Genomic DNA, 9,988 nt, shown 5'->3' with positions numbered 1-9,988 from the left:
AGATTTTTCTCCAGGAAATTAGTTAAATTACAAATGGTAAATTGCTTTGGATGCTGAATAAATATTGTTAATTGCAAACTGTTCCTCTTAACACTTGAACCATAGTTATCTGCCAGTATCCAAAGTATTGAGAAGAGCTTTTGTTTAAAATCAGAAAGTGATGCATCAGGATGGAGTTCTCATTCCCATTTTATTTCTTAATCTTCATTGCAGGCAATACTACATACCCCACCCCACCCCCACAAAAAAACATGCCAATTTGAAGACAGGGTCCAATGTTTGCAAACTGCACTGGAATTTACAAAGTTCTTCATCCCATATTTCTGGGGTGATTACCACCCTAACCCATATATTTTGTTTCTGCAAAGCCCTCAACATTGCAAAATAGAACAATTTGTAGCCTCTAGAGAGCTTTCGTGTCAACTGGTGCTATATCATGTAGCCCATGGGAAATGGAACGGAGGTATTGCTGAGCAATAATAATAAAAATACAGCTACTGTTTAAAAGAGTTATTCTGATAAGCTATTCACATCATATTGTGACTCCATGCTCAAAATGTACCATGCACTCAGTGGCTATTGAATATATTGACCTATTTAAATGGTGGTCCATGCAACAAAAATCTACTGAGATTATTACAGTATTTCCAGAACCAAGGAAGTTGTGGGTGGGGTGGGAAAAGCATGGAGCATGTTACCCAGTGTATCAACAATCATCATTTATCATTCATGAGCTAACTCCCTCCCACAATATTGCAGCGGGTGCTACAATTTCTGCTTACTGCCTTCCCTGTCCTAAAGGATTTAAAAAAAAGCATCTTGTTCTTCTTTCCCCTGGAGATGTATTGCAGCATGCATCAATAAGCATGAGATTGCTTTCAAGCAATATCTGAGTCCCACCTACTGCCTACAGACATTATCCCTTTTTTTCATCCTTGTAGATACACTGTGTGAAATTCTAGGAACATTAGCTGTGTAACTTCTTCTCACATATATAGCTATTTGGAATACAACAAGATACTGTCCCTTAATGTCATCCTTTGGTTCTTCCATTCATGATGCCTAGAATCAACAGTTATGGCTCTACCAATTAATACAAGAACTCTTCCCATTAGAAGATTTAGATCATTCTTTTCATGTGGCAGTAGACAACATTAATAGCAATAGCACTTAAAAGATGTGGAGACTCTAGAAAGAGTGCAGAGAAGATCCAAAGATGATTAGGGGACTGGCGGCTAAAACATATGAAGAACAGTTGCAGGAACTGGGTATGTCAAGTTTAATGAAGAGAAGGACTAGGAGAGACATGATAACAGTGTTCCAATATCTCAGGGGCTGCCACAAAGAAGAGGGAGTCAAACTATTCTCCAAAGCACCTGAGGGTAGGACAAGAAGCAATGGGTGGAAACTAATCAAGAAGAGAGGCAACTTGGAACTAAGGAGGAATTTCCTGACAGGTAGAACAATTAATCAGTGGAACAACTTGCCTGCAGAAATTGTGAATGCCCCAACACTGGAAGTTTTTAAGAAGATGTTGGATAACTATTTGTCTGAAGTGGTGTAGGGTTTCCTGCCTAAGCAGGGGGTTGGACTAGGAGACCTCCAAGATCCCTTCCAACTCTGTTATTCTATTCTATTCTATTCTATTCTATTCTATTCTATTCTATTCTATTCTATTCTATTCTATTCTATTCTATTCTATTCTATTCTATTCCACTCCACAGAGCTTTACAGTGCTCTCTAAGCAGTTTACAGAGTCAGCATTTTGCCCCAACAATCCAGATTCTCTTTTTACCAAGCTCAGAAGGATGGATGGCTGAGTCAACCTTGAGGCTGAGTCAACCTTGATGTTGATTAATGTGGGAATACACAAATTTTTGCAGGCTGAAAGCAGACCTGCTCTTTGAAAAGTATGTTGGGGCCCACATTCTTAAAAATAAGTTAGTCCAGGAGCAAAATGTTTTTAATTAAATTATATTAATTAAATATAGCATGTACAATTATTAATCCCACATATTTAATAGTTTTTCACCTCTATCATTTTATAAAATTGAAACTTGGTGACAATTTAAAGAATAAAGAAAGAATGCTTTGAGGTGCAATGTTAAACCAAGAAAAAGCAGAGCTGTAGATATTGATGGGCCCCCATGACACAGGTGACCCTCAAATAAACTATTGGATCTAAAAATTAAAATTAAAATTAAAATTATCCTGTTTTGGGGTTTAAATGGCCAAAATATCACAACAGCTCCAAAATTCACTAACTGAAAATATCCATTTTGGGCAAGCACACCAAGTTCACACTGAATTTCAGGCCAGAATGTCAAAATCATTGCTAGTGCACGATACCGTCAAATAAGAGTCTGTTTTACTTGCTAATGGCAGTGGCAATTGAATATCTTTCCTTTGACCCAGTTCTACCTCATCTAGATCAGGAGATCTAGGGCAACTTGAGCCCTGCAAATTGAAATTGCAAATCCCATTATCCCACAGCACTAGCCTTATCAATTAACTCCTGTGGAAGAGCACTTTAGAAATACATAACGTTAACTAGGACTGATGGGATTTGAATGTCAACAAAGGTGACAGATTATCTAGATGGAGATTGGAACTCTGTACAGTAACAGGGAGACAGTTTTTTTGCCACTCCACCTGGGTCTAAGGTATCCATCTGGGTAGCCACAGATATATTGAACTATAACTCAACTGTGCTGGAGCTGATGGGAGCCAATATATCTTGCCATTCCTGGACTAGATATCGCTAATGTGATATGGAATTAGCCTTTGAGAAGTGAATTTAAACCTCTGAGTTACTTGTTTCTTTTTTTTTTTAAATGTATTTATTTACAAATCATGCCTTGCAAAATGTTCTGTATCGTGTAGATCAGTCAGAAATTTGCTGACCTTGTTATTTTTTTAATATACTTTACCTACATCCAATATTTCTATCACTTATTAATATTTGTTTTACAATGGTAGTCTTTGCACATAAAAAGGACATTTCCCAGAAGATTATACCAACCCATTTGGGGGAATTAAAATCTTCCCAGACCTTTAGAGTCTCTTGCCCAGTTTATAAAGTCACCTTTATTTCCATCACAGAAGAATCTTAAAAATAAAATGCATACTATAAAATGCCTTATTTAAATAATGCTCCAGTATGAGCTGTGAAATTCAGGAAACCTTCCTATATGCAGCCTAAAATCATTTTACAGAAACACGTACTGGAGTCACAGTTAATTCCTTCACAATTCAAGTTTACTATAATTTTTCGAGTTTTTTTAATTTTAAAGAATGCAATGGAGAGGAAGGTTTGCATTAGATAACAAAGCACTTTACAACAGGGATATCTGAAGAACTATATTACAGAGATTGTGTGCACAAAATAAGTGGAAATTTAAATTTTAAAGAGCAAGATTTCTGTAGCTGTTCACTAATGTCACATCTGAAACAATGATGTGAGGAGGGATTTACATTTCTTCAAATGTGAACTTAATTAATGCACTCCCCCCAAAAAAAAATTATATACAATCTGAAAAGCAACTATATATTGATAGTTGCAAGACACTCCTTGCCCAATAGCCTGAATCTGAACACTACAAGGATAGAAGACTTTAAACAGCTAAATGTTTAACAATCAATCAATCCAAGAATATCCAATCCAATTGGCAATCAATCCAAGAATATCCTCTAAAAGTACTGTCTTAGAAAGCTGCAGGTTGGACAATTAAATCCACAAATCCAGACTTCCATCATTTACTTCAAGGTATTCTGATGTTGCAGAACACTTGGATCTTGGCAAATCTGACATTGATGATTCCTAGTTTTGTCTTAATATGATCTTCCCAGGCTAAAGAGTGATAGAGCTAAGGTTTCTCTTTCTGTTTCTGTTTCATCCCTAGTCCCAGCTAATGTAGTCCAACTCCCTTTCATGCTGAGTGGGTGGCAGCTAACTTTGTAAATCTTAATCAACATGGAACACTGTGTACAAATCTGTTCTTACTTCCCTTATACCTGCAGAAAAACATTAAAACATTTTCCAGTGAGGCAGATGTATGTATTACCTATTGCATAGATCAATATCCACAGGCATATGTAACACTTGGAAGGAATATAATGATCACCTGGGAACCGATAAAGTTGACCTATGTGGTCACTTCCATCCATGGCCTGATGATCAAATGGGTTGCCCTGGACTCTCTGTGTAATTCAGCAGGCCTCTGTTTGGGGCAAATTTTCTTTAAACAAGTTTTCTGTCTATTAAATGATGTTGTTCTTGGATATCTCCTTACATTCTGGTCAGGGTCTAAATCAGTGATGGCTAACCTTTTTGCCATCGCGTGCCAAAAGTGGGGGGAGTGCAGAGGGGTCACACACATGTGTGCCCACACCCTTAATTCTATGCACCCTGCTCCCCCGTGCATGCGCGCACGACCCCCCTGCACTTCCCCCGCTTTTGGCACACAATGGCACTGTGGGCCCGGTAGGCCCATTTATCACTCTCCCCAGGCTCCAGAGCCTTTCTAGGAGCCTGGGGAGGGTGAAAACGGCCTTCCCCACACCCCTGGAGGCCCTCCAGAGGCCGAAAACAGCATGTTTCCTGACTTCTGGTGGGCCCAGAAGACCCGAAAATCAGCTGGCCAGAGCTGAGCTCGCGTGCCCACCAATATGGCTCTGCGTGCCACCTGTGTCACGCGTGCCATAGGTTCGCCATCACGGGTCTAAATCCTCATCATAGTTTGGCCATTTAACCATTTTGAAATGTTACCAAGAATAGCAAGGGACTACCTATATCTTAGCTTTTCCTATTTTATATAAATTTTATATTTGGCATGGTCTTGCCAAATCCTCCAAGATACTCCTTAGTTTTTACTAGTGCTGGGAAGCTGAGGTTTAAATGGAATAGACACGTGAGTCAGAAAATTACCAGCTGGCATGGCTCACAAAAACGCAACCACCTAAAGGAAGCTACCTTGCAGAACCCTATAGATCTCCACTGCATAGAAGCAGAGTTCTTAAAAGCATACGCCAGTTTAGTCTATGCCAGACCCTCTTAGTTAACTATTATAGAACAATCTTCCATCATGGGTACTTTACCCATGACTGTATTAGGGCCCAAAAGGGTATTTATTGATCATAAGAAGAACCCAACATTTACTTTCAGTCATATATTTATACACTCTAAAATAAATATTAAAACTTTCTATAGAAAAAAATAATGAGGATCTATGGAATCTATGGAAGAAACCTGACACCAATTGATACAGGTAGTGAAATTTAAGAATGCTCCTCATTTGGGGGGTGTCTGATTAGCACCCATTCAATTATGGGTTCACCTAGGAGTCCATGCTATATCCAAAAAGAGCTATGGGAGCTCCCATAGCAGTTCCTTATTCTATTCTCCAAAATATAGCCATATTGAAATGATTTGTTCTTTGCTGAGCAATGAGGAAGGAGTAAGACGATAAACCCAATGGTGGTTCAGTGGCTAAGACACTGAGCTTGTCGATCAGAAATGTCGGTGGTTTGAATCCCTAATATAGGTCTGCGTGAGCAGGGGGTTGGACTAGATGACCTCCAAGGTCCCTTCCAACTCTGTTACTGTTACTGTTCCCTGGTATTGTTATTATTACATGCTCCCCAACTCCCAACAACTCTAGGCAAGTACAAATAAAACCATTAAGTACAAGAAAAAAAAATACAAGAATAAAAATGAAGAGTAAAGAGGGCAAGAATGATAAATACACAACAGGAACAAAAAGAAACAAATCTACATCATAAGTGCAAGTACTGGGAGATGGGGCTGACAAAAATAATTCAGATAACAGGCAGGACCAGGACAAAGAAGGGATGGGAACCAATGACTTAATTGCCATGTTTCTTTTCTTTTATATGAACAAATATATTGTGTTTTTACCTCCATATCAGGTTTACCTTGTCTTCCAAAGTGAGCAGCAAAATTTAACAGGCTTTCCTGGGAAGGACTGGAAGAATAGGAACAGATATACAGTATTTGGGACACTGGTCCTGAAGAGCTCGTTGCCTGATTTATGAAACAGCCTTCATTTTTTCCCAAGGCCAAAAAAGAATAGAATAGAATAGAATAGAATAGAATAGAATAGAATAGAATAGAATAGAATAGAATAGAATAGAATAGAATAGAATAGAATAGAATAGAATAGAATACTGTACCGTACAATACAATACAGAGTTGGAAGGCACCTTGGAGGTCTTCTAGTCCAACCCCCTGCTTAGGCAGAAAACCCTACACCACTTCAGACAAATGGTTATCTAATCTTTTCTTTAAAACTTCCAGTGTTGGAGCATTCACAACCTCTGGAGACAAGTTGTTCCACTGATTACTGGTAATTGTTCTAATTGTCAGAAAATTTTTCCTTAGTTCTCGGTTGCTTCTCTTGTTGATTAGTTTCCACCCATTGTTTCTTGTCCTGCCTTCAGGTGCTTTGGAGAATAGCTTGACTCAGTGGTGGGTTTCCCCTGGTTCGCACCGGTTCTATAGTAAAACCGGGGGGACACTCTGCCCACCGACCTCGATGTCATCAAAATGCTTCTGTGCATGCAGCCCCGTTGCGAACCAGTAGTAAAGGTAAGTAGAACCCACCCCTGGCTTGACTCCCTCTTCTCCCTTGCGCTGTTTAGAGAGTCCATTGACTGGGTATATTGTGTCCGATTGGTCCATGACTGAGCAATAATTTGAATAAACACGCCTCCTCTTCCTGCTTGTCCCCAGTTCTTTGCTCAGTCTGATCCATGAAACTTGTCTTTCTTTCGCTCTTCATTTCTGGACTCTCTAAACCTTGCTAATTTCTCTAACCTTTCCCCTGCTGGCTAATTTTTCCTTTTTAGGATATTTTTAGACCATTTAGGGGAAAACTGAGAAGCCGATTCTACCGCTGCTCAGCTGAGCCGCGGTCTTCGCACTTACAATCGCCGGAACGCTTTGAATTTCAAGCCTTTTTACTGTGAATTGTTGGGCTGCACAGGGGGGGACCGTTTCGTTGGTCCTTGCGCTGCGGGGATAGAGGGGAGGCTTCGTTCCGACGTAGCCCAGCTCTCCCACACTTCATCCAAGCCGCCATTAACTGGGACTATTCCGTTAGCCCCTATAACTGAGGTGGAGCTGAGGGGAGCTCTCAACAGAACAGTTCGTCTGTTCCGGAGCTGATTACTGCCCTTATTATTATATTGAACTTGGCTGCTGAAGGTTGCAACATGGGATGTTCACTGATTATTTTTCTCTGCCACTACAGCCGCTTTCTCTATCGCCTCAATAGCGGCTGCCATTTTGAATCGCTCCACTGCTGACTCATAGTGGCACCATTTTGTTGCCTGTGGTGGGGTAGGTGGCTCCCTCATCCCTTGAGGCTATTTTTTATCAAGGAATCACCGCATGACCACTATTCCTTTGGTGCATTTGTTTCTCGCTTCTGATGTTACAAGCAGTATCACCTTTTAATTAAACTTCATATTTTTTTGTCTTCAGGCAGTATTCCAGAATGCCTAATCGCAGCCGTTCTAAAAAGTGCTCTCAGTCCTCCTCTCAGCAGAAGGGAAGCTCCAGGGGGAAGCTCTAAGAGACCAGCTTCCCAGCTTGCCTCCACTTCTTCTGCAGCTGCAGAGAGGGATGCAAAGCGAAGGCACCTGGCCTTAGACAAGCAATTTGACAAGGCCATAAGACAAACAGAGGCCATTGTTCATCCTCCACCCGCCATCATGCCCATTCAGTCTGCTTCCCCTCAGAACAGTCCATTTCTGTCCAACCACCTCAGGAGGTTTCTTCCTGGTCTCCCTACAGGTCTACCACTGCTATGGATGGCCAGTCCATTGTTAGAGAGGTCTTTGCTCAGGGAACTGATGTCACTCCACCTGTGCAAGCTCAAGTTTCTTCTTCTCCATCTCCAGCCACTTTCACTCCCACCTCTGCAGGTCTCCGCCCTGAAGACAGACCTCCATCATCCATTCCTCAAGAGATGTGTGACCTTATTGCTCAGACCGTAGCCAGAAGCATTGATTCTGCCCTCACTCAGAGAGGTATTTTGGCTCCTTCATCGGCTCCAGCTCAGCCACACCGTTCTTCCAGGGCATCTTCCCATCTGGACAGCGAGGTGTCTTCTGTCACCAGTTCTCCATCCCATTCTCACCACAGTGAACAGTCCATCCTCGAGGAGGAGGAGACCATTGACTATGATCTCTCTGAGGAGGAGGAGGAGTCCTTTCCTGAAAAAACCCACCCATTGGGTCTCTTTAAACATGAACTTTTCAAGACCTTGCTACACAAAGCCAGAGTCACTGCAAACATGGATGTTTCCTCCTCCTGTTCCAAGACAGCTTCGGATCAACAGGATTCCAACACTCACCTATTTTCAGAAGCAGTGACAGAGCAGGAAGTTGTTCCTTCACCCAAATTATTTCTTGACACAGTACAACGCCAATGGGCCCAACCTGGCTCCATTTCCACCCAAGCGGTTTAGACAAGAAGCTTTACTCCACTGAACAGGAATTCGAGGAACTGCTTAAGTTACATTCGATTGATGCCCCGATGGCCAGTCTCACCTCTTCCAGTCTCCTTCCATCGGATGCAGCTGAGGGTCTACATGCAGAGGATAAGCGGGAAGAAACTTCCACTCACAAGACCCATCAAGCCACCGCTTGGGCTATCAAGTCGTCCACTGCAGCTTCCTTCTTTGCACGTACATCACTCATTTGGCTTCGCCAAATGCAAAGTAGAGCATCCCCTGAGGACACACGGCTGCACCAAGATATCAACAAGATCATTGCCGCCACGGAATGCATGGCAGATGCCACCCTTTATTCTGCCAAGTTCGCCTCTAGAGCCATGGCTTCCAACATAATATCTCGTTGTCTCCTTTGGCTCCGCCACTGGCAAGCAGACATGAAGGCGAAGTGGCGCCTCGCAGCGGCCCCCTTCAAGGGTGGCAATCTTTTTGGCGAAGCATTGGACCCCATATTGGTGGAAGGTAGGGACAAGAAAAAGATTCTCCCCTTTTCTTCCAGGTGCTCAGACAGATGCTCTGCCTTCCCTTACTGTAGGCAGACCTTTCAGCCAACAGACCCAGGTTTCCATTCTCCAGCCCCCTCCCATTCATTCAACTCTACGGCCGACAGATTTCAGGACAGACAACAATTCAGGGACCGCAACCATCAGGCCCAATCCAAGCGGCCCTTTCAGGGTTCCACTTTTCGCCTCTATCGCAGAAAGTGAAACTCATAGCTCTCCGGACTGCATTGGTGGTGGTCTGGCCCTCTTTGCCCATAACTGGGGTTCCACGACCACCGATGCTTGGGCCATACAGTTTCCCTAGGTGTCACCTTAGAATTTGTTTACACACCCCCTCGACGATTTATCAGGAGTTCTACTTCTTCTGACCCGGCCAAAAGGTCTGCCATGGACACCGAGATCCAACACCTCCTTTCAATTCGAGCCATTGAACCAGTTCCTCCAGAACATTGCGGAACTGGTTTTTATTCTATTCTATTCTTAGTTCAGAAAAAATTGGGGGGTAACAGGGCCATTTTGGATTTGAAGCGCCTGAATGTTCACATCAAATATAGGCATTTCAAGATGCATTTCCAACATTCTATCCTGGCAGGCATTAGAATTGGAGACTATCTGGCATCCATAGACCTGCGGGAAGCCTATCTAAATGTTCCCATTCGACCATCCCACAGACGGTTCCTCAGGTTTTGTTACGGGGGGGGCCATTTCCAATACAGGGCTCTTCCCTTTGTACTCTCCTCCACCCCCCGCCCCCCCACCCCCGTATTTTTACTAAGCTTCTCGATGTGGTGTCAGCACATTTGCGGGCCTCACCCATCAGAGTTCAATGCTATCTCGATGATATTCTTATCCAGTCTTCATCATTTCAACAGGCTCATTTGGATCTTCAAGCCATCATCAATGCCCTTCACCTTCACGGGTTCACCATGAATTGGGAAAAGGGCCAGC

General features: G+C 42.5%; 1 pseudogene across 1 annotated transcript; it reads left to right on the top strand.

Annotated features, from left to right (window-relative positions):
• The first annotated feature begins 6,668 nt into the window (after positions 1-6,668).
• Positions 6,669-9,321, top strand: LOC148116610 (uncharacterized; annotated as a pseudogene). Its single transcript, XR_015733690.1, has one exon. The product of XR_015733690.1 is annotated as an uncharacterized LOC148116610 (transcript).
• The last annotated feature ends 667 nt before the right edge of the window (positions 9,322-9,988 follow it).

The sequence above is a fragment of the Pantherophis guttatus genome, chromosome 1 (genome assembly GCF_059756535.1).
Source record: "Pantherophis guttatus breed Tessera chromosome 1, ASM5975653v1, whole genome shotgun sequence".
Classification (NCBI taxonomy): domain Eukaryota; kingdom Metazoa; phylum Chordata; class Lepidosauria; order Squamata; family Colubridae; genus Pantherophis; species Pantherophis guttatus.
Note: the sequence above shows the minus strand (reverse complement) of the source record. Positions and strands in the feature narration are given on the sequence as shown.